Below are 25,260 nucleotides of genomic sequence, written 5' to 3'. Positions count from 1 at the left end.
TGTTTCCGTAGTCCAGTCGGCTTGTGACCAGTGCATGGGTGACCGTCTTTCTTGTTTCGGTGGGGATCCAACGGAAGATTTTTTTGAGCATACGTAGGATGTTGAAGCATGATGATGAGACGGCGTTGACTTGTCTGGTCATCGAGAGGGAGGAGTCCAGGATGAAGCCCAGGTTACGTGGTTGGTCTGTTGGTATGGGTGCGGTTCCCAGGGCCGGTGGCCACCATGAGTCGTCCCAGGCGGAGGGGGATGATCCCAAGATGAGGACCTCCGTTTTGTTCGAGTTCAGTTTTAGACGGCTGTTCTTCATCCACTCGGCTACTTCTTTCATTCCTTCGTGTAGGTTAGTTTTGGCGGTGTTTGGGTCTTTGGTGAGGGAGAGGATCAGCTGGGTGTCGTCTGCGTAGGAGATGATGTTGAGGTTGTGTTGGCGCGCGATGGATGCGAGGGGACTCATGTATACGTTGAAGAGGGTGGGACTGAGTGATTATCCTTGTGGAACACCGCAGATGACTTCAGTGGCTTCCGATTTGAAAGGGGGGAGGCGGACTCTCTGGGTTCTCCTGGTGAGGAACGAGATGATCCAGTCCAATGCTTTTCCTTGTATTCAGACGTTGCTGAGGCGTTGTATGAGGGTGCTATGACAGACTGTGTCGAAGGCTGCGGAGAGGTCAAGTAGGATGAGGGCAGCTGTTTCTCCGTTGTCTAGTAGAGTTCGAATGTCGTCTGTTGCTGCGATGAGGGCGGTCTCAGTGCTGTGTTTGGCTCGGAAGCCGGACTGTGAAGGGTCGAGGGATTTGTTGGATTCGAGGAAGGTGGCGAGCTGACTGTTGACGGCTTTCTCAATGACTTTGGCCGGGAATGGGAGGAGCGAAATGGGGCGGTAGTTTTTAAGCTCAGTGGGGTCTGCTGTGGGTTTCTTCAGGAGGGCGCTGAGTTCGGCATGTTTCCAGCTATCCGGGAAGGTAGCGGAGTTGATAGTTTCAAAGCTTTTTATTCGACATTTTGTCATAAAGCCAGCAAATAAAATACATTCATATACATGATTTCTTTACAAAAAGACAAATAACAATGTCAAAACAGTAAAAAAAAAAAGGACATTATATACATAGATCAAATCCCAAACTACATCACAATCTATTCACAATTTGCATGGGGAGGCGTTATTCATTTCGTAATTTAACAAACAGTTAATTATCTTTCAGTTAAAAGTATTTACAAGACCAGGTTATTAAAAAAAAAAAAAAAAGTTATAAACATAATATAAATAGATAAAATGCCAGTATAAAAAAAAGATTAAAATGCTATATTTTTAGTCCATGTTTCTTCCTAATCAAGCAGACACTATAAAGATACCTACTAACTCCAAAGGTAATCAACCTAGAAGTTGAGGATCTAAGTAGTTTTTCGGCCTCACTAAATGATCTTATGCCCAAATTTTTACAAAGAGGTTTTATCCATTTCATACGTTGTATTTTGTAAAAAGGGCAAAAGAAAAGAATGTGGGCCTCATCTTCTTTTTGCTTCAATTCACACAACTTACAATTTGAGTCAATCCCCTTAGATTGAGCCCACCGACTGGTATGTGCATTTATCTGTAAAATTCCATATCTATATTGAAGATATACGGTTTTAGCCAATGGTGGTTCAACCTCATCCATGAATTGTTCGAATATAGGGGTATCCTTAAATTGTAAACATTTTTGTGTCAACGAGCCAGTGGCAAGTTCGTGTACTCTGGAGGACATGTAGTTCCAATAAGCAATTTTTACCTGTTCTTTAGAATTAGTTTGCAAAGCAGTTGGATTTTTCCAAAAGTGTGAAAGACCAATCCTTGTAAACCAAGTGGATATATGTCTAAACCACTTGATAGAGCTATATGTGTCCAGTTCCCTAATTTCCAATAAACCGGCTCTATAGTCGGCAAGTTCGGGGGTGGACCACAATCTCACCCAATAGAGTAGTGGCCTCAACCAACATAAAGGGTCTGTGCGTTTTAGGTTGATGTCTAGGTAAACAGGCACCAAAGGCGTTCTTTGTGGTAATCTTAATAGGCGCCTAAAGAACGCATTCTCGTCAATGTCAAATATCTTATTTGAATAGGGCCCCCAAATCTCGGCCCCATACAGGGCTGCAGATTGGGCCTTTGCTTTGAACACTTCTATCGCAGGTGTTATTGCTTTTGAAGTACTCCCTCCATGAATTTTTAAAATAGGTAGAGAGTTGTGTTTAAGTGTCAGCCTACTTTTTTCTAGTTGTTTTTTCCAAGATATTTTGTGATCAAGCCTGATGCCAAGGTAATCAAAAAATTCCACATACTCTAATTTAGTATCATTTAGTACCAAGTTCTTCTTGAAAGTTTTTGGTGGATTAATGGCCATGTACTTAGTTTTAAGAGAATTAATTTCTAGCCCCTTTACCAAACAATAGCTGTTAAATTGATTTATTAGATTTTGTAGACCCTTGGGTGTTTGTGATATTAGAATAGTGTCATCCGCAAATAACAGTGCTGTAATTGCCTCATTACATAATTTCGGAGAATCGTGTTTACACTGTGCCAGATAAGGGGGAATATCATTTACAAATAGAGAAAAAAGGGTCGGGGCCAGCACGCACCCTTGACGTACCCCCCTTTTAACTGGTATTGATTGGGTGAGTTCACCATTTCTTCCCCACCTAACTTTTGCAAAATTATCAGTATTAAGTTTTATGAGGTTAGACAGCAATTCATGCGGGACACCCATGTTCCTTAGGGTATCCCATAATAGGGAACGGGGGACAAGGTCAAACGCTGAGCGTAAATCCATAAAGGCAACATATAGACTACATTTCTTGATTTGGACATATTTCCAACAAATGCACATGAACCTGTACACTTGGTCCACGGTGCTTGTCTTTATTCTAAAGCCTGCTTGATATTTTGAAAGAATTTTGGCTTCCTCTATCCAATCTAAAATTCTATTTAAAATGTGTCTGGCAAACATTTTTTGTAAAATGTCTATTAAACTTATCGGTCTGTAATTACCTGGATTGTAGCGGTCCCCTTTTTTGTATATGGTAACTATTTCCGCACCCTTCCATGTCTCAGGGATCGGAGTTCCCAGGAGAATAGAATTGCACAGAAAATTTATATAGGGGCACCATACTTCGGTATTATGAGTAAATAAGTCCCCTGGTAGTTTATCTGGGCCTGGGGCTTTGCCCGCCTTGATTGCCTTTATAGCATTCAGGGTCTCTTCAATGCTAAATGTAAGAGGACTACTACACAAGGAAGAAGATTCTTGTTTGTTTTGGTCCGAGGACCCCCCTCCCAAGTCATATAATTTTACAAAGTGGTCATACCAAGTTTTTTCATCCAAGAAAAAGTCTCTATTGGAGCTGCCCGTTTTGTTATTTTTTGTTATTAGGCTCCAGAAGGTACTTTGATCGTGCTTCCTAGCAGCATTTAGAAGATCATCCCAGATCGAGTCATCCCATTCCTTTTTGGCACTAGAGAGAAGTCTTTTATAATCATATCTACACTCTTACCCTTCCCTGATCTTTAGATTTCACGGCATTAATTAAATTACTTTTTGCTAGGCGACACTGCTTATTATACCAGGGTGTCTCTAGCTCCAATTGCCTTCTTGTGCTACCTTTTACATTACTACATGCTTTACTCAGGAGGGGAGTTAATGACTCAACTAAGTGGTAGTGCATTTTGAGTACTTCATAAGAGCCCAGGCTCAAGTTACAATATAAAGGGATGATGTCCGAAAAGGTGTTATAAATACCCATGAGTGTATCTTTTTTAGCTAATATGTGTGGCCACTTTACAGCTCTTCTGTTATTAGATACCTCAACCTCGCCTACCTCACTGGTAGGTTCAGTTATACCATCGGATATTAAGAATGGATAAGAGGGTAGCCCCAATTGCAAGGGGAAATGATCACTTTCTGGTCTTTCCACGACCTTAAAGGTTAGCAACAGATGCCACAGGTTTGTAGTAAGCAGAATAAAATCAATTAATGATTTACAAGACGCCTTGCTGTACGTGTAATTTGCAGGTTTATCAGGGGCCAACCGCCCGTTACATGCCCTTAAGTCATTTGTTATGGTCAGTTCAAAAATCTGCATAGCTGCCACCGTACTTTTGACTAGTTTTAGGCTGTCTAGGGAGGGGATGTCAAGAGCCCCATCTTCATTTTCCATTACATTTTCGAGACCCTGCACTGGCTCGAATTGGCAGTTGAAATCCCCACCTATAATAATTTTGGAATTTGCATCTAGTTTGGACAAGTACGAACTCAATTGTTCCACAAGCATTGATTCCTTATTTTGGGGGTTGGGTCTATTATAAATGTTTATCAAATAAATATCCCCCATATTATTCGTAGTCAATTTCACTCCAAGCAAGTCATTTGAATCAAAGAACAAGGGTGAGACAGCTACATTCAGGGATATTCTTATCCAGATCAACAAACCCCCTGATGGTCTACCTCTTACAGATGCGATTGCCCCGCAATGGAATGTTTTATAACCAAGTCTGTGAACCACATTGATTGCCCATGTTTCCTGTAAGAGTATGATATCATGCTCTTCCAGGAAGGAACTCCAATTCCTATCACAAAGGTTCCTAGTCAGACCTGCAATGTTCCATGACAATATTTTTAAGTCTTGTTTTAGTGAGCATTGTACTAAATCACCGGCGGGCATATTGCTTGCATTTGTCGTTTCCCCCTCATTTAAACCATCCAAAAGCTCACTACCAAGTACCATTTCTTTTGGCTCATCTTGTACCAATAGTGGAATGTTTTGATCCTGTAAAGTGAAAATATCATCTGGATTCCTCTCTTGGGGGTCTCTGAGGACACTTTCAGCGGAGTTGAGGGAGCAGTTGATGGCGTCTCGGAGATGGGGTGCGATAATGGTGTCTGCTTTGTTGAAAATGTGGTGGGGACATGGGTCGGTTGGCGATCCCGAGTGGCTGGAGTTCATCAGGTGGTTGATATCTTCAGTGGTGATTGGGTTCCAGGCGCAAAGGTAGTTGGAGGGGGGTTTTAGTTCGGAGGTGGGTGGGGTGGACTGGTCTCCGGACTGGTCTCCAAAGCTGTTATGTATGTCAGCGATTTTGTTGTGGAAGAACGAGGCTAGAGAGTCACAGAGGCCTTGGGAGGGAGTGATGTCGTTGGTGCCGGCGGTGGGGTTGGTGAGCTCTTTGACGATGTTGAATAGTTCCTTGCTGTCGAGTCGATCCTTGAATGCTGATTTCTTGGTGGATCGGATCAGTTGGTGGTGTTTGCGGGTGGCGTTCTTGAAGGTAGCTAGGTTGTCAGTGGTTGGGTTTTTTCGCCAGGCTTTCTCGAGGGTGCGACAGATCTTCTTGGATTTCTTAAGGTCATCATTGAACCAGGGGCCTTTTTTTGCTACTTTGCTTGATTTGATGGTTTTTCAAGGGTGCTAATTCATCAGCGCTGTGGGTGATCCATTGTGTGAGGTTGGTGGCTGCTAGGTTTGGGTCCGATGATTTGGTAGGAGGGTTTTGGTGGAGTGATGTGAAGAGCTGGTCGGTGGTGATTTTGTTCCAGTTTCTGCGGGGAATTGATTGTGGGTGGTTGTGGGTCGTAGTTTTTTTGTAGTTTAAGTGAACGCAGCTGTGGTCCGTCCAATGGAGAGCTGTGGTGTGATTGAAGGAGATGTGCTTGCTGGAGGTGAAGATTGGGTCGAGCGTGTGCCCGGCATAGTGGGTGGGGGTGTCAACAAGTTATTTGAGTCCGAGATTGGTGAGGTTGTCCAGAAGGGTGGTGGTGTTGCGGTCGTTGTTCTTTTCCAGGTGGAAGTTGAGGTCTCCCAGTAGAATGTAGTCTTCGGAGAGGAGGGCGTGTGGGCTGATGAAGTCAGTGATGTCTTCGCTGAATTGTGAGCGGGGTCCTGGTGGCCTGTAGATGAGGGTGCCTCTGAGTGTGGTCTTGGGGTCGGTGTGGATCTGGAAGTGAAGGTGTTCGGCGGCTGCGAGGTTATCGTCGGAACTGGTCGTGATGCGGATGGTGTTCTCATGGACGATGGCGATGCCTCCTCCTGTTTGGTTGATGCGGTCCTTTCGGATGATCTTGTAGCCGCCCGGGATGGCTATGGCGATGTCGGGCGTTGATGAGGTGTTCATCCAGGTTTCTGTAAGAAAGGAGACGTCCGGCGATGTGGTGTCAAGTAGGTTCCAAAGTTCAATGGCGTGTCTGTGGACCGAGCGGGTGTTGAGTAGGATGCACTTCAGGTGGTTAGTGTCGGAGCTCTGTTTGGAGTTTGTGGATTTGGTGGATTTGGTGTGGGTCTTGATGCAGTCGAACTTGCAGGAGTGGCAGGTGAAGGGTCTGGGAGACGCAGTTGAGTTGAGTGCAGAGAGGGTTGCGGCGTCGTACGTTATGCGAGTGGAGTGGGTTTTGCGGGGGTCTGGCGCTGGGAGCGGTCCAGGCGCGGACGGGCGTAGACGGGCTTACCTTTGGCGCGCCTTTGGCGCGCATAGTGCACACATAGGGCGCGATCGCTGCGCGTGAACGCTGCACGTGTGTTGCTCTGACATATGTAGATAGTGGAGGGGGGCGGAGCGAGGGAGGAGCAGTTGGGAGGCGGGAGCGGGGTGGAGAGACGGGCTGGGACGGCACAACAACAAAATGGCAGCAACAACAACAAAGCGAAACAGGGTGAGATTGGGGCACAATGTGTAACGTCGCAATAGGCAGTGGCACCGACACAATCAGGCACTAATTACAATGCGAGCAATAGAGCGCTATGAATAATTTTAAAGCACAAACAATTTTTCAAGTCGAGCAATGCAATGCGAGTGATAGAGCGCTACGATGTTAAAGAGGCACAAACAGTTTGAAACGCAATGCGTGCAATGTGCAATTGGTTCTTTGGCAGCAGTCAGCGATATAGCGCTACGATACCCAGGAGATCAGGGAGTGAGAGGAGCGACCGCTTCTGCACGGGTCAGGACGGTCACCCTTGGGTGCTTTGGGTTCCCAGGTGCTTCCACTCCTACTGTGTGGCTCACTTTTTTCATGAATATCAGATACAGCCAGCTGTTGTGTCAACTGGTGATGACCAGTCTGGTGCACCTAATAGTGCAGTGGAACCCTACAGATGTCTAACTTGCTGTAGTGGAAATTGGGTGGGGCATTGGAAGGGGCAGACATTTGGCACTTCTCGTTCATATATCTGTACTGCTCACAGTCGCACACTTATGGATGCCTCCACAGCATTGTCCTGGAAAGACATACCTGCGATTCCCCGGATAACCATGATACTTTCTTCTTTTGACTTCTCTGCCTGCTCCCTCCTTCCAGTGCGGGGATATGTGTCCTGGCCTGTAGTGGTGTGGGTGGTTCGTAAGCTTCCTGCCTGGCCTGAGGGGTCTAGCACTCTGGCCACATCTGAAATAACAACTACATTCTTGGGACAATATTTACAGTAGTCTGTGTACCACTTTGCCAATTCACTAATTTTACATGGATTGAAATCCATGTTCATATTATACTTTTGTCACAACACAGTAGTGGCACTATGTGGGCGTAGAACTCCCAAGCTGGAGTGTTGGGTGTGCATCCAGAAGAAGGCAGCAAATGAAACATAAACCACACCTAAAATAGTTTTACTTTATTTAGCTGAAAACTTCAGTTATTTTCCTCAGAGAGTAATGTGAATTTGCATCAATTTGCTATAAAAGGAGGTGAAGGGCTGGCTGTAAGTGTCCCTTCCCCAATGTAGACAGTCTTTGACATGCAGAAATAAAACTGAATTTCCCCGTTTGTGATTATTGTAGGATGTCAGTAACATTCACTGTTTGGGGAATCTATTAATTTCTGCATCTGTGGCAGGTTACTGGGTATGGGCCTGTCCCAGTATGGTAAGAGCTCTGCCTCCAGACATCCTTCCTTCCAGATTTGTCAGTCGAAGCCCTGGTCCTCACCCACCTAAATGGAGGCAACTCTCTGCCTATTCGCCTTCTTAACAATATTCAGACACCCATGAAAGCACCTTAACCACTGTAACACTTCTCATCATTGGCTTGTGGAAGTTGGCCGAATCCACCCACACTGAAGGTATTGTATTGTATTGTAATAGCATTTATATAGCCCTTACTACACCTGATGTGGCGTCAAAGTGCTTTTTCGGCGAGTAGCACGCTACTCCGGAACCTAAGAAGGATTAGTGTTGTATTAGGATAGTGAAAATGTGAAAGCAATTTGAGTGGTGGATAGGTTAGTCAGTTATTTGGATTCAGAAGGATAGTGGAGCGATCGAAGAGGTAAAAGGGTTTGCATTTATATAGCGCTTGTTACCCCTGATGGGGTGTTGAAGCGCTTTTGTTTAGAGAGTAGCACTTATCAGGTTTAAAGAACAAAGAAATACCAAAAAGTGTGACTGAGCATGTGTATGACAGCAAAAAAGCGTACTTGGCAATCTTGAATAGGCCTAGTTTCTGATAAATGCTTGATATCAGACACAAGAAATGAATGTGTGCGGGTATTGCACTCAGTGTTCAAATTTAGTTATTTGAATGATTTGTGTGCTATGCTAGATTAATGTCTGCTTGCATTGAGGTATCAGTTGAAAGTGGCCTAGCTCCTGTGTGGCAACTAGGACTCCAGCATGCACGACAGTATAGCGGTATTCCTCTTAAAGCATTTTTAATACTTTTCATTTGCTTAAATCACTTTTGAAACAATCATTTTACATTTCACAAAATTAGAAATCAAATTTAACCGTTTTTCTTTTATCAGTTTTACATCATAATTCATAAATACATTTGATTAAACCCAATGCATTTCGGGACTTGTCTGTCCCTTCGTCGGGGGTTCTAAGAAAAAAAGGAAAATTAATTACTTTTGACGCTCTATGGGTTTGTTCTATTTATGTACATTATCTATTTTCTTTTCTATTTTTGACCTATTAAATAGGTTACATATTGTTTTGGCATCATTACTCTTGTTAATCTTACAGGGACACTTTTTATATTTGAGAGATCTTTTTCTTACCTCTTCAAACGAGGCAGATGAGCGAGCTCGAGCTTTTCTCAGAGTTATTTAGATTGGAGTGTTATATCTGAATGGAAAATATTACATTAGTATTGCAAACTTACACTTACAAACAATACTGTTTGTATGTTCAACAGGATAAATGCCGATTTTACCTGCTTTCTGCTGGGATGTATATCAGAAACAAATAAATGCAGCAGAATGTATTTGATAGTTTGTAAACACCTATTACGAACAACAAAACTATGGGAAACATCATTTACTACGAAGCAAATAACACGCATAACGTTTACCACGCGTCACTCACCACGCAAAGGTCTTTCCCACGCATAAGCCTTCAACGACCGTCTTTACCACGCGAGTGGTATTCCTTCCAGTCGTCGTTCTGCAAGTACGATCTGCGTTGGCTTTGGGGGGCTGGGGGGAGGGGGGGATTAAGGGGCTGGGGGGGGGGACTGGGGGGAGGCTAGGGGGGGTTGGGGGGGTCTCCCCCCCAAAAAAAAAACCAAGCGGATATTAATAAATAAATCTACAATGCCTCAAAACGCTGAAGGAAAAGAGCACGTCATAATAGAAGTCCGTTATCAGTTTTGATAGACGTGTGTTGACGCTTGTTTCCGTGGTCGGTGGAAGAAAGGGCTGATGGTGAAAGACGTACAGGGGTAAGATATGAATCAAAACTTTGTAAATTAGGGTATTAATTAAGCGCATTATGAAAAAAATAAAAATATAATGTAAGGGAATCTGTTTATTATTGTTTAAAACATCGATCTTTTCCTTCGTACTGCATGTAGCCTATCAGTATCATTATGTAAATGTGAATGGGACGTCAGATGTTTCGTAACGTTATGATTGCGGAGTAAAAACATGCGTTGTCAAATGCTGCGTGCAAAAGACACATGCGAAGTAAAATTCGCGTGGTAAAGGCATGCGTGGAACTTGAAATCGTTGAATAATCATATATTCCAAAACTATCATGTATAATAGTCTCACCTGCAAGTATTGCACGTCTAGGTTTATTCTCGCGTTGAGCAGTAAAAGGGGAACTGTTAAATGAAGAGAGCATAGTTTTAAGTGAACTTGTTTGTCTAAACGGTGCGCAACGAGTGCCTGTTGTAATGGCAACATAACATTTGGCTCTTTCCGAGTCTTACCTGACGATTCTCACGTCAGTGTAGATTCGCGTTTTTTGGAGAAATTGTAGCTCGAACTGTAAAATACGGTAAAATGATATTAATCATTTTGCCTTTTGATCATCAACCGAAATTGTATATTATGTTCTAATCGTATCGCAACTATAGTCGCTTGACTGATTTCTTACCGGCTTGAAGCTTGTCGATATCCTATGTACGCGTTTTCTCGTTAACTGCGCAAACGGAGTTCTGTTAGTTGTTTATGCATTAAGTCCTACTTTTATCGCGGACTTCGGCATTCATTGTCATAAGTGAAGGACTCAGTTATGTGGGCCAAGAGTCATAGTCATAGAAAGCGGACTACAGGTTTCGAGCTTCGCTTTTCCAAACTTTTTTTTAGTTAGTTGACGATATTTATATCTTTATTGCATCCAATTTTAGAATCACTGTATTATTTCTCTCTTCTATTAAGGGATATACTGCAAAGATGTTATGGTCCATATATTGATTATTACTTCTATTTGGATGACATTTTTTCTGTGCTTTAGAAGCATAATTTCAACAGACTATTTATTACGCTTTTTATATTTTGGCATCAACATTCAAATAATTCCAAACATTTACACCATTTCTTTTATCAAATAACATAGAGGTTCTCTGTTTTGTGACACTAAGTATGAACATAGTGTGTGTTTGTTTTTTGTCCTGTGTGTTAGCATGAGTGTGAATGTTTCTTTTTGGTGTATTATAATTATTTGTCATTGCGTGATTGTTTCTCAAGTGTCGCTGGCCTCCATTTTAAAGAAAACATATCATTTCCATTTTGTCGTTGAGCCCATGTGGTGTCAGTGTTTGGAGTTTCTTGATCCAAAAGACTTCACGTTGAAGGAGGATTCTTGAGTTGTCCATGCCTGGTCACTGAGGAATTTGCTCAATAATTTGAAATTTTAGTTGTGCGATTGAGTGGCGAAATTCTGTCCAATGCTGGGCTAGTGGTGAAGTTGTACTTTTGTTTCTAATCCGACTTTTATGCCCTGATAATCTTGTCTTTAGTTTTCTTTCTGTCTTGCCCACGTATAGTAGTCCGCATGGGCATTTGATCATATATACAATGTGTTCAGAATTACAATTGGTTGTATGTCTTAAGGATATCTTTTCTCCTGTACGTGGATGCATTAAGATGTTTCCCGTGATTGCGTTATTGCAATTTTTACAGTTCCAGCACTTACTTGTGCCTTTATAAGTCTCTTGATCATTTATCTCGAGTCGTCTAGAACGTTTTGTTAATAGCTCCTTGAGGTTTTGTGCTCGTTTATATGCGAACATTGTTTTTTCTTTGAATAGTGTACCAAAATCGTTTTCTGTTTCAAGGATTTCCCATCGCTTTGTGATTATCCTCTTGATGTCCTTTGAAGCTGATGAAAATTTCGATACAAATACCATGCGTTTATTTTGTTTAACTTCTTTTTTCTCAAGTAGATCTGATCTGGGAATTGCATTGATTTTTAGCAATTTGCATCTCCAATTGTTTTTGAGGATATCCTCTTTTGATATATCTTTCCTTTTGTTCCTCTAAAGCTTTTAAACATATGGCATTATCTGATGAAATACGCTTTATCCTCATGAACTGAGATATTTGTAAGTTATTTTTCAGGCTTGGTGGATGAGAACTTCCAAATAGTAAAGCTGTGTTCTTATCAGTTAGTTTCTTAAATACGCTTGTGTGTATTTGATTGTCTTTTAATTCTACCAAAACGTCCAAGAATGGTAAGGTAGTTTTGTTGATGTTGTGGGTGAATTGAATCCTTGGATCTGCTAATTTTAGACTAAGTATGCAATCTGAATTCTTACGATTGTTTGTTGGGCCTTTCATTGTTTAACTTTGTTACAAAAAAATGAGTCACATTAAAGTAAACTTTATATTAGCTGGAAAAAAAACACATGACAAAAATTCCACCCTCCCCTCAAAATAATTTTTCTATTCAGCTGCCGCCCCCGCTTTAGATAACACTTTTTTGGATGGCGAGATTTTCCCTACCTCTACCCTCTGATGTCCCTAGCCCTTACTTACTAGCCCCATGTCCCCTCCGATGCCCCATGTGTCTCTTTATATTTTTTTTTCAGGTGGTCACACCACCTTTCATCTTAAATGTCCCCTCATTCCTCTCATCAAATTCCTTATCTTGCTTTTCCTAGGATACCCCTCTCCCACTTATAATACCAGTCTCTGCCACTGCAGCTGTCGCTCTGTCCTCACTCAACAGGCCCCTTCCAAAGACCTGTGTCATTCTCGAAAGCCTTGGCTCTTTCTTGGGACACCTACCCCACGACTCTCATCAGACGATCCTCATCTCATCAATCAGCTGCTCTATTTTAAACCCACTGCCCTGCGCCCGCAGTGTATTCTCGAATATCGTTTGCTTGCCCCTTTCATCTTCTTCAGATAACCCCTCGATGTCTCAGCTGACTGTGCTTATACAAGCTCTCCTCAGTTGTCCCCTTTCTTATCCGCCAGCTGATGTGCTATCCTTTCCGTCTGTTTCGCATAGAAGAAAGGGAAAACCAGAGCAAATTCTGCTTTTTAAAGAGCTTCCCTTTCTTCCTGCGCGTCAAATTTCGGGGGGGGGGGGGGCTTGCTTCTTCAGGCAAAAGGCAGAGTTGAGCTGCAGGGGCTCTGGGAAGGGGTGAAACACTTCAACGCCTCATTAACAAGCAAAAGGTCTTTTGATGACCTGTGAAGTACTCAGGTGCGGTGTGTATGTCTGCCCGGGAAGGTTGTCTCGGCCGAGCTGACACACACGAGGAGGGGGGCTGAAGCCCTTTGATCACAACGTTGCGCGCCTGAGTCACACGTTGCTCTGCCTTTGCGCCCTGGTGTTACTGCCCTCCTTGTGAAATCACCAATATGTGAGCATGCGCCGCAGTCTAGAAATGCGAAGCATGCTCACATGACTGTGTGACAGTGAGTACCGGTACTCTATTTAGGTAACGGAGAAGTGTCGGTACTCTCGAGGGGGAAAAAAATAATTGCCGGTACTCAGTACCGGTGAGTACCGGCCCATTTAAAGCACTGAATATAAAGGAAATTGTCGCAGACTGGAAGACGCCTCATTGGAAGTGCTGCCGTAAACTGCTTTTGAGAACAAGCGCAAGCGTCTGTCAACATTTCCCATCAGAGAGCCTGGAAAGAAAGCTAAAACAAGCCGTAGCCACGAAATGATTATGACATTGTTAAAAAGTCAGTAAAAACCAATAACTCCGCACACCAGGCTCGCGCCGTTTTGTTGGATACCTGGGTGCAGGCAGCCCCGATACTAGCTGGTGCGCCGAACGGCGGCGGCGATGCGCGTCACCTTTTTATTACCATGCAAATACCCGACGGGTGTTGTAGTGCTTGCTGGCTCGCTGAGGGGGCTACCCCCGCAATGCGGGGGCGGCGGGGGCCTGTGTTACGTCCCTGATCCCCAGGTGCAGCGACAGTCAAGAATCCTCCATTGTCTGCCCTCTGATGTTACATCGATAATCTGCACTGGTTTTAGGCCTATTTGTTTGCGGCTTACCTTGCCCCAACATTGTCTACACTGTTATTATTTGCAGACATGCTACTCTGTGCCCTATATGCTTTCTGCTCACTTTACGGCATCACTCCTAACTTATGCATACACGGTTATCTTTTTCACCCTACCATAAATTCCTCAGGACCGTATCACCGGTGTTTCCCCTGTCCATCGTGTTCTTACTGTATATATGGTTGCTTGGGTCTGTGCCTTTCCCATATAATTGCAATTCCTCCATATGTAATCCGTGCAACTGCTACTGTCCATTGTATTCTGCATGTGTATATTGTTGAATACTGATACCATAAGCGGACATACCCTTCCGTAACTACCCCAGAACTATGGTGTCCACGCTTCCTGCTGCTCATCATGTACTCTTTTATATACTGTTGCCATGTATATATGCTTACCCCATGTAAACAGCTACTCCATATGCAACTGCTTCTGTTTATCCTATACTTATTGGTATACTGTCTAGACAATTCTGACTACTCCATGTGATTGTATTTACACCATCCGCTTCCTGCTGCCTATTGTTCATTCTTTATATACACTGTTGCCATGTTTCTGTGCTTTTTAGGTCTCGTGACCTACAATGCGCGCAAGCGCATTGAGGGATCGAGAATTCAAGTGCTCGAAATCCTCGTCAAACTAAGGGCTTCTTGCACTGCGGTTTTCTTGAAGTTCACGTGAATCACGTGAGCAAAACAAGCACGCGCATTCACGCAGCACAGCACATCAAAGGGCTTCTCCTCCCCTAATTATTCATGGCCGGCCGCAGGCCGGTTGTACTTTCAGTTTCCCGGCCGCTCACAGCACATCAAAGGGCTTCGCCCAGCGTGCGCTCTGCGGCTTCTCCTCCCCTATGCCTGTTTATCTGCACTTCTCCCCTTTCTTCGCTTCATGCTTACATTCTTCTCAGCCGCCCTCGCACCATTATTTTCCTGACTGCGTCTTTTAAAGTGGTGAGCGTATCACAGATTAGTATTGGTGAAAGCTGCAGTAATTGGTGAACGTATCGCCCATGATCTTCGATGTACCCTGTCGAAATTCACCAGTTCCGATATGTTGCTTGTGAGCGTATCACCGATGAGCCTTCATGCACGCTGTGGCGTAAACCGCCTCTGCATACACTCAAACTGCCAATCGAAGTCACTTGCTATCCCTACCTTTGAAAAAATTACTTTGTTCTTCATCAAACCACGTCGGATATGCTTGAATCATGGCCGGCTGGCCGTACTTTCAGTTTCCCGGCCGGACGCTCTTAACGCTTGTTTATTCACGCCCCCCCCCAGGCTCTCCCGCTCCCATCCGGCTTCCCTCCTAAGTGTACGAAAATAAACAAAGAGAGCTCGCGGCATCCTCGTGCTGTCCTCTCTAACCGACAGCCCCTCAAAATCGTCAGCATCTTGCATGGTCTCATGTACTGGAGTCAGTGCCTGATTTATGTACCCTGCTGCTGGCATGCCGGGCGGCTGCGGTGCCGGGCTCAAGAAGCCGAGTTTGGCAGCGCTGCAACTTTATTTACCGTGACAGATTTAGTGTCTCTCCTGGGCCCTCATCCGCTGCGCCCCCGTCCGCCTCCCTTCACTTCCCTTTTGGCTGCTAATTGCTTCTCGAGCACGCCTGGCTTCGGACTAGCAACCCCCCCCCTTCTGAGGAGGCGAGTGTATTTTTAACCTCGGGCGATTTCCTTTTGTTTCACTTGCGATGACTGCATTCGTCCTCTACTTTCACACGATGCATTTTGTTTTTGTTGTGCTTTGTTTCAGTTGCCATGTTTAAATGTGCCATTTAATACAGCAGCTCTGAGACAGTATTGATTATTTCCTTCCTTTACCCGGCCTTCTTTCCGATTTAGCAGCTTTCCACTCTTACAGCCTTCCGATTCACCGTGGATTGAACACAAAAAAAAAAAAGCATTAGAAATGCAATCGGGCTCGGATTTATTTGAGTTTGAGCTAATGGCATTGTAAATGCCAATGTCTTTTTGCCATGTGTTATGGAGTGTGTGCATGTGGTGTGTAGTGGAAGTATGTTGGTTGAATTGTAATTTTACCAATGGTGGCATGCTGTGCTTTATATGAATATGTTTAAAAGTAAAGTGTACCATACTGCGATTGCTTGGTGGAAAAGTGCACTGCTGGCTGGAGGTGTGTGTGCCTGGTGGAAGGGTGCACTGACGGCTGGTGGGTGTGTGCTTGGTAAAAGCGTGCACAGATGGATGATGGCTGTTGGTGTTTGTGCATGGTGAAAGCATTCATTGACGGCTGGGGGTGTGTTGTTGTGTGTGTTGTTTTCTGTGTGCTGGTGAGTGTGTGCTGGTGAGTGTGTGCTGGTGAGTGTGTGCTGGTGAGTCTGTGGGGGTGAGCCTGGGGAGTGAGTGTGGTGGTGAGTGTGTTGTGTTGAGTGGTGACAAGTGTGTGGTGTTGAGAGACTGAGGTGTGTGGTTTGTGTGTGCGTTATGTGTGTGTGGTGTATGTGTGTGTGGTGTTTTCTGCACACTCACACACTGCCCCGTAACATTCACACACTGCTCACCCGCACACTCCCAATGTCACCCTGCATAGTCACACACTGTCACATAGTCACACACTCAGCAGCACACAGCACTCAACAGCCCTCTGCCCTCAACAACACACAGCACTGCACTCAACAGCCCTCTGCCCTCAACAACACACAGCACTGCACTCAACAGCCCTCTGCCCTCAACAGCACTCAACAGCCCTCTGCCCTCAACAGGATTCTGCACTCTGCACTCAACAGCCCTCTGCCCTCAACAGGATTCTGCACTCTGCACTCAACAGCCCTCTGCCCTCAACAGGATTCTGCACTCTGCACTCAACAGCCCTCTGCCCTCAACAGGATTCTGCACTCTGCACTCAACAGGATTCTGCACTCTGCACTCAACAGGATTCTGCACTCTGCACTCAACAGCCCTCTGCCCTCAACAGGATTCTGCACTCTGCACTCAACAGCACTCTGCCCTCAACAGGATTCTGCACTCTGCCCTCAACAGCACTCTGCACTCTGCCCTCAACAGCACTCTGCACTCTGCCCTCAACAGCACTCTGCACTCTGCCCTCAACAGCACTCTGCACTCTGCCCTCAACAGCACTCTGCACTCTGCCCTCAACAGCACTCTGCACTCTGCCCTCAACAGCACTCTGCACTCTGCCCTCAACAGCACTCTGCCCTCAACAGGATTCAGCACTCTGCACTCAACAGGATTCAGCACTCTGCACTCAACAGGATTCAGCACTCTGCACTCAACAGGATTCAGCACTCTGCACTCAACAGCACTCTGCCCTCAACAGGATTCAGCACTCTGCCCTCAACAGCACTCTGCCCTCAACAGCACTCTGCCCTCAACAGCACTCTGCCCTCAACAGCACTCTGCCCTCAACAGCACTCTGCCCTCAACAGCACTCTGCCCTCAACAGCACTCTGCCCTCAACAGCACTCTGCCCTCAACAGCACTCTGCCCTCAACAGCACTCTGCCCTCAACAGCACTCTGCCCTCAACAGCACTCTGCCCTCAACAGCACTCTGCCCTCAACAGCACTCTGCCCTCAACAGCACTCTGCCCTCAACAGCACTCTGCCCTCAACAGCACTCTGCCCTCAACAGCACTCTGCCCTCAACAGCACTCTGCCCTCAACAGCACTCTGCCCTCAACAGCACTCTGCCCTCAACAGCACTCTGCCCTCAACAGCACTCTGCCCTCAACAGCACTCTGCCCTCAACAGCACTCTGCCCTCAACAGCACTCTGCCCTCAACAGCACTCTGCCCCCAACAGCACTCTGCCCCCAACAGCACTCTGCCCCAACAGCACTCTGCCCCCAACAGCACTCTGCCCCCAACAGCACTCTGCCCCCAACAGCACTCTGCCCCCAACAGCACTCTGCCCCCAACAGCACTCTGCCCCCAACAGCACTCTGCCCCCAACAGCACTCTGCCCCCAACAGCACTCTGCCCCCAACAGCACTCTGCCCCCAACAGCACTCTGCCCCCAACAGCACTCTGCCCCCAACAGCACTCTGCCCCCAACAGCACTCTGCCCCCAACAGCACTCAACAGCACACAGCACTCAACAGCACACAGCACTCAACAGCACACAGCACTCAACAGCACACAGCACTCAACAGCACACAGCACTCAACAGCACACAGCACTCAACAGCACACAGCACTCAACAGCACACAGCACTCAACAGCACACAGCACTCAACAGCACTCAACAGCACACAGCCCCCAACAGCACACAGCCCCCAACAGCACTCTGCCCCCAACAGCACTCTGCCCCCAACAGCACTCTGCCCCCAACAGCACTCTGCCCCCAACAGCACTCTGCCCCCAACAGCACTCTGCCCCCAACAGCACTCTGCCCCCAACAGCACTCTGCCCCCAACAGCACTCTGCCCCCAACAGCACTCTGCCCCCAACAGCACTCTGCCCTCAACAGCACTCTGCCCTCAACAGCACTCTGCCCTCAACAGCACTCTGCCCTCAACAGCACTCTGCCCTCAACAGCACTCTGCCCCCAACAGCACTCTGCCCCCAACAGCACTCTGCCCCCAACAGCACTCTGCCCCCAACAGCACTCTGCCCCCAACAGCACTCTGCCCCCAACAGCACTCTGCCCCCAACAGCACTCTGCCCCCAACAGCACTCTGCCCCCAACAGCAGTCTGCCCCCAACAGCAGTCTGCCCTCAACATCACACAGCACTCACCAGCACACAGCACACACTATCAACAGCACACATCACTCTGCACTCAACTGCACTCAGCACTCAACAGCACTCTGCCCTCAACAGCACTCTGCCCTCAACAGCACTCTGCCCTCAACAGCACACAGCACTCAACAGCACACAGCACTCAACAGCACACAGCATTCTGCACTCAACAGCACTCAACAGCACTCTGCACTCAACAGCACACAGCACTCAACAGCACACAGCACTCAACAGCACACAGCACTCAACAGCACACAGCACTCAACAGCCCTCTACACATAATTGCCCTCTCCACACGACTGACACCACAAGGGGCATGTAGCGTCTGGCTCGGCGGCGCTGTTGGGAGAGAGTCTGGATGTTAGGCCACCACCGGCCGCGCTGACATCTATCTGTAGCTGGGTAAGATTGCTGCGGATGCTAGATCAAGCTGGAGAGGAAAACGTTTGACTGCCTATCTCTGCGCCCAGCCTCCTACCTATATGGGGCATACATCGGTCCTGAGCCACCCCCCGGATCACTGAGGACCCATCAATATTTATATGCCTGATTTGTTGGGTCTTGGCTGAGGCTATATCCGAAGTGCTGCGCAGTATGAATTACACTGTAAGAAGGAGGTAACCACCTTCACTCGCTAACTTCCCCGCATCGCTCCATTCTTGGGATAATCGCGCTATGACAAACAGATGCGAGTCTACAAAGGGTACCTCCACTGGACATTTTAACCGGTGTCACTTGATATACTAAACGTACCAATGAATGCTTAAGAGTGCAGTGCTAAGACGTGCAAGTGTTTTTTTTTAGTGACAAACACGATGTTGCATTATTCCAAGTGACTCCCACAAATCCAAATTCTCTTCGTAATCATCACTCACCCTCGTAATGCACTATTGCGGTCTGTCCCTTCTTAGGAAAGGTTCGTTCTATTAAAAAACAAGTGGCACTTCAACCGATCGCGAAAGCGATCGTATTGTAAAACAAGAACTACAGTGTGGACGAGCATGTATGAGTCATCTTCTGTGAGCCTCGCCTGCTGCCTCTCGTCATTTAACATTGAACGCGCTCACCGCTGTGAACGCGTTCGCATCATCTGGCTTGCATTACACGGGCACTCTGACAGCTCGTAATTAAGATTAATCACTCTGCCATGCTCCTTCTCGCACACAAAATGCCACATCGGGCACGCGTACATTACTTACAGCCTATCACTTCAAGGCTACTACATACACAGCACAGGGAAGACGAATCACTGACCAGATGCCAGAAAACGCAAAGGAATGTGTGGAATTCCTCTCACCAAGGCCCTTCTTCTTCTTCTTCTTTTTTTTCTTATAACATTAGGATCTCGAAACTCCTCCCCCAGGGGGAGGAGTCCGAGCCCTAAAAAGGTTGTAACTTGTAATGTTGATGTTGTGGCTCAGCGAGTTGGTGCGGAAAACTGTGTGCAACTTTAGGACCCTGGAGTCGGAAGTGTTTTGATCAAACATTTTCTTATAGTGCCATTGAGGTGGACAACACCCACCTCTCATTCGCAGTGCAACAACTGTGAGAATGTAGCGGCAATCCCTACTTGGAAAGCAGGGTTTCGGATAAATGGGGAGGGAACAAATGGTAAGCCTATACATGTAACTAGATACTTTGAATAGATGTGAATCTTTGCTGCAAGCGCAAGTATCCGTGCAAGCAGCGATAGTTTTATTTGCATTGAGAGTGATCCGTTTGTTTATTTTCAGGTGGTGCATATCCTCATTTAGCTTTGGTGTTGACCGTGTTTGCCTCCATCTTCTGTAAGACGCTCTGTTGCTTTGTGGTGTTTGGCCAGCAGTATAATAAACGAAGTATTCCTACACTCATTGCATTCAGCATTAAGGACACAAGTATAAAGAACGCATTCACGAGGAGTCGCTGATACCAAAGTGGTTTGGAGCACTGCAGGACAGCATTATTAAAACTAAGTGATATACTACTGCGATTCGACGTCAATGCGCACCGTGGGAACTGAACTGTTTAACCTTTCTTTAACCCTTTCTTTCCTACTACGAGAAGACGTTTATAAACACTGTCATTTCACAACTAAGCAACTAAGGCACAGGGACATCATCTTATCTCATGGTTTGAAACTGTTATGCCACTGCTGAAACCAGAAGTGTTTTTTCACAAACATTCAAATCATGATTTTAAAGGGAAATTCACCTCACACACACACACACCGTCACCATAACACCCTCTACATCATACAAAGGCACATGCCCACACCTTCATCCTCACAACACCGCACACCATCGGAATACACACACCCTCCCCCTCACACCACCTCACACACACTCACCCTCACACACAATTACACTCAAAGACCCTTACACACCCTCAATAACATTCTCAAAAATCACACACACTAACACACTCACACACCCTATCAGCATCACACATCATATCACAATCAATCACCCTTTTCAAACTCACTCACACTCTCACATTACACAAATGTCACTAAAAGACGTTAATATTTCACTTCTGTTCTTTTATTTTCCTCACAATAAAATACACTGAACATAATCTTCACAAAAGGTATTGACAACAGTTTAAGCTATTGCCATTATAAATTACAATAACTTTTATTTAAGTATTAATTATTTAAAAAATTTCATAACCATTGTTATTTGTAATATCAAAACATCTAAGTCACGTAAATACAAAAAATTTGCATTACAAATACTATAAGTGTCACATTTGCAAAAGTTAAAAGTATTGGCATTGTAAATGACAAAACTATTAATTTCGCGATTTTCAAAACCAACACAAATATAAAACGTGTCATTTACAAAACCAATAGCTCCAACTTTCCTACTGCGAGACCTATTGGCAACGCCAGTGCTTGTTCCCCATGTAAGGTACTTACCCCATATGTAACCTATGCAACTGCTATTGTTTATAGAATACTTATCGGAATCCTGTTGCATGTTTTTTCCCTGCCTACTCCATGTAAATGTATTCACAAATTGTTACCCTGTCATCTATGTAAAGCGATCAGATACAGTGGGTCGAGTTTTGAGTTATATAAAACTCTATAAATAAATAAAATTAATAATTATTAAAGGGCTATGGCTGAGTCCAAACTGGAATGTCATGGTGAGCATAAACGATGGATTTAGGCCCAGATCTCTGTACTGGGGTGAATGCATGACATTGTTCTGCATTCTGTCCATCAATAGTTCTTTTTGCATTTGTCACCCCGAGTGGTACGGATATGCTCAGATGCTAGTCCCGTGCTCTCCATGCCACTGGAATCAAGCTATCCTGGCTGAAGAGGGGTGAAATCCCGAAACCGGTCCTAGGATGCTTGTTTCCAGTCCAGGCAGGATGGTTCCCATTGGGCGCAGGGTCAAGACTGATTTGCATATGGCTGGGTCCAAACTGGAACGGCATAGTGAGCAAAAAACTATGGATTTAGGCCCCGATCTCTGTACTGGGGTGAATGCATGACATTGTTCTATATTCTGTCCATCAATAGTTCTTTTTGCACTCTTTTGCCAGAGGCATCAATTAGCTTGGACTCCTTGACAGGAGGAGGGGCCTCATCTGTGATCTGTGAGTTAGCTCTCCTGCGTGCGTTGGAAACCACAAGACAGTCTAAGGGCAACTGACCTTTGATGTAAGTGGGGTCAATAGGTGCACGCTTATATTTTTTCTCCACTCTAGGTAAGATTATTCTTGCACTCACAGGATCTTTGAAAATTTCATCTGCGTGCTCTAACATGCCTTTAGGAGGGTCCCAGTGGAAATCAGTAAATTTTGATTAAATTTATTGTAGAGCAGTAAAAATAAATACCAAACAATGTCACTTAATCACAATGAATGAACCATATTATTTGGTAAATGACAGTGCTCCAGAGAGGAAAGGGGGTGGGATAGCGTGATGCTGTGAGGGAAGAGGAAAGTGAGGAAATAAAGTTGGTGACAAATTATGTATTGCGAAATTAATTCAAATTACAATACAGATTATATGGCTTCAGATCTCTGAGCCGAAGAACGATGTAGCGTGGGGTCGAAACGTCGACGGCTACCTCCATCCTTTGTTCAGTTGACACTCCCGCATTAATTTGAATATTCCTGTGTCAACAGAAACTGATTTACCTTTCGGGATATGTTACGATCCCTCGTTCTTCGGCTCAGAGATCTGAAGCCATATAATCTGTATTGTAATTTGAATTAATTTCGCAATACATAATTTGTCACCAACTTTATTTCCTCACTTTCCTCTTCCCTCACAGCATCACGCTATCCCACCCCCTTTCCTCTCTGGAGCACTGTCATTTACCAAATAATATGGTTCATTCATTGTGATTAAGTGACATTGTTTGGTATTTATTTTTACTGCTCTACAATAAATTTAATCAAAATGTACTGATTTCCACTGGGACCCTTCTTTACTACACCATATAGCACCCAGGTCCCATGCGGATTGATTGGGTAAAACCCCCCCCTTATAGATAACTAACATGCCTTTAAGCATTGGCAGTGCAGGAGTGGTTCTTTGAGTGGAACTTAAGGTCTCACATAGAAAGTCCTCTTCTAATGGCTCCTTATGTAGCTCTACAGCGTGATATTTAGCATTTCTGTTAAGTAACTCAATATATCCAATGTTATCTGGTGGCGAGGTTCTGGACGGACATAGATCAGAGTCATTATCTGTGTTTGGGTCAGTATGATAATCCTCCCAGGGGTCAGTGTCCTGTGGCCTATCTTGATCCTCATCCCCATCCCCGGCATCCTGTGGGTCAGGTTATAGTGGTGGTGAATTTGTGGTTGTAATAAGTACGTTGGGATCAGTAGGGGAAGGAGGTGGAATGTAAGGTGAAGAAGGGTTAGTACCCACACTTTTCCTTTTGAGAGGAATGTGGTAGTCCTCTAGCTGGTCTATTTTCCGTTTTTTTTAAAGGGTGGCATGAATATGTCCTGTTTCTTGGTGTATCACCAGCTTTTTCTGCTTCGGATCCGATGGCGTTGCATTGGGCCGAGATTCCTTAAATGGAGTGTCTTTGTCTTTACTCGCCAGTGTTTGCATCGATGATTCCGGTTCCGAAGTTTTCGGAGCCTAAGGTGGAATTTTCGATAGCGATGGGATTGGCAGCCAGAGATGTTTCGGTTTGACTTTTGGTGCCAAAGGTGTTGGTAGGGCACCAATATGGGGCTGACTCGAGCCAGAAGGCTTTTCTTTGTGTTTCGGTGCTGAGCCCAGGGGCGGGGCGGCCAAAACTTTATCAGTGCCGACCTTGGCCCAAAGGCAGAGGAGGCATTGGAGCCTTTTTCTCTTTTTGTTGAGGGGCCAAGGGGGTATCTTTACTCACTGTACGTTGAGCCAGTGTAACCAGCTCCTCTTCTTCCAGCTTCTGACAGGGAGATATAATGTTCTTCGTCCTCTGCTCCTTTGAGCATGATGTTCTGGGTTGGAACCCTCACCGAGGATGTCCGGTGTGGAGCCGCTTTGATGTTGCATCTCGTGACATCGAGCCAGACAGTCACGAAGCGTCTTCTTCGATCAAAACGATCGGCACGTGTTGCAGTCTTTCTCGCTGTGTTCTGGGGATAGGCAGAGGTTGCACACTTCGTGCAAGTCGGTATGTGGAAATTTAGCACGGCACCCGGGGCAGGGTTTGAAAGGAGTTCTTCCATCGACTGCTAGAGCTGTCGGCGTGGCGAGGCCCTATGGCCCACCACAAGTTTTCCGATCGAAGTGGTCTTGCGTTGAGACGAAAAGCGAAGAAATTGCGATCGATAACAATACCATCGAGGGTAGTGGATTGCGCGTCGAAGGGGTCTGAGAAACTGTGTCGGAGCGCAAGCAATACACATCCGAATCTGATGGCGGAAAAAAAACTATCTGATAATGGAGTCAATGCCCATGCGCACTATCACCGAAAGGAGGAGTCACCTACCGCGTGAGTGGAAAGACTTCTTCGAAGAAAAACAAAGTGAAACATCCGGACCCAACACCGGATTGCGAGCTATGCACAGCTTGTGATATACAGCTCACATGCCTCAAACACAGGATTTCAGTTATTTTCCCCATTAAGGTGAAGCAGTTTCAGTGCATCCAGGTTTAGATGTGTTTTAGAAGAAGCGTTCTTTGGTTTTGGTCTCTGGGTTAACTTTATCCACCAAGGTGCAATGCATCAGCATCAGTACATTCTCACTATTCAAAAATGTCAACAACAAAAAATATCCATTGACTAAGCTTTGTACTGCCCTGTTATGCATAATAAGGTTTTAAATGCTGTCTGTATATTTTTTACTCTCTCTCTTAAATGCTGTTTGCATGGTTTCTTAATCCAAAATGGACATATTTCAAATAAACATGTATAAAGTAATTGCAGCAGCGCTAATTAAAAATATAAATCTGCATTTAATCTGATAAAGGTATGACATTTTGCTAACAATCCACAAAAATGTAAACTTCTTAAACTCTTTCACGATATCTGGCGACGAGGTAGCTTGCAAACCTAGTTGCCTGTAGCCACATCAGCACCGGCTTCTACGTATAAAGACTTCCAATGAGACTTCAACTGGATAATACATACTGTGTGGAAGATATACAAACACTTGTTAAAATTAAGGGAATATAAATCACTAATATGTAATTCCAATGAAGTATCAATATTCGTATGGGTTCCAAAGTTGCAGATATTAGTATTTCATTATCTAGATACCAGAGGCAGCAGCGGTGTAATCACCTGATGCCAACTTCTAATGAAGTGGGATCTAAACAAATGTATGTTAAGGTCACAGTACATAACAAAATAAGGAATTTAAAGTTAAATA

General features: G+C 45.1%; 1 protein-coding gene across 8 annotated transcripts in view; it reads right to left on the bottom strand.

Moving 5' to 3' along the window:
- Positions 1–25,260, bottom strand: part of NF1 (neurofibromin 1) — a 2,143,703-nt gene that overhangs the window by 1,857,262 nt on the left and 261,181 nt on the right. The window lies entirely within an intron of this gene.

This window comes from Lissotriton helveticus, chromosome 3_1 (assembly GCF_964261635.1).
Source record: "Lissotriton helveticus chromosome 3_1, aLisHel1.1, whole genome shotgun sequence".
NCBI classification, from domain to species: domain Eukaryota; kingdom Metazoa; phylum Chordata; class Amphibia; order Caudata; family Salamandridae; genus Lissotriton; species Lissotriton helveticus.
Note: the sequence above shows the minus strand (reverse complement) of the source record. Positions and strands in the feature narration are given on the sequence as shown.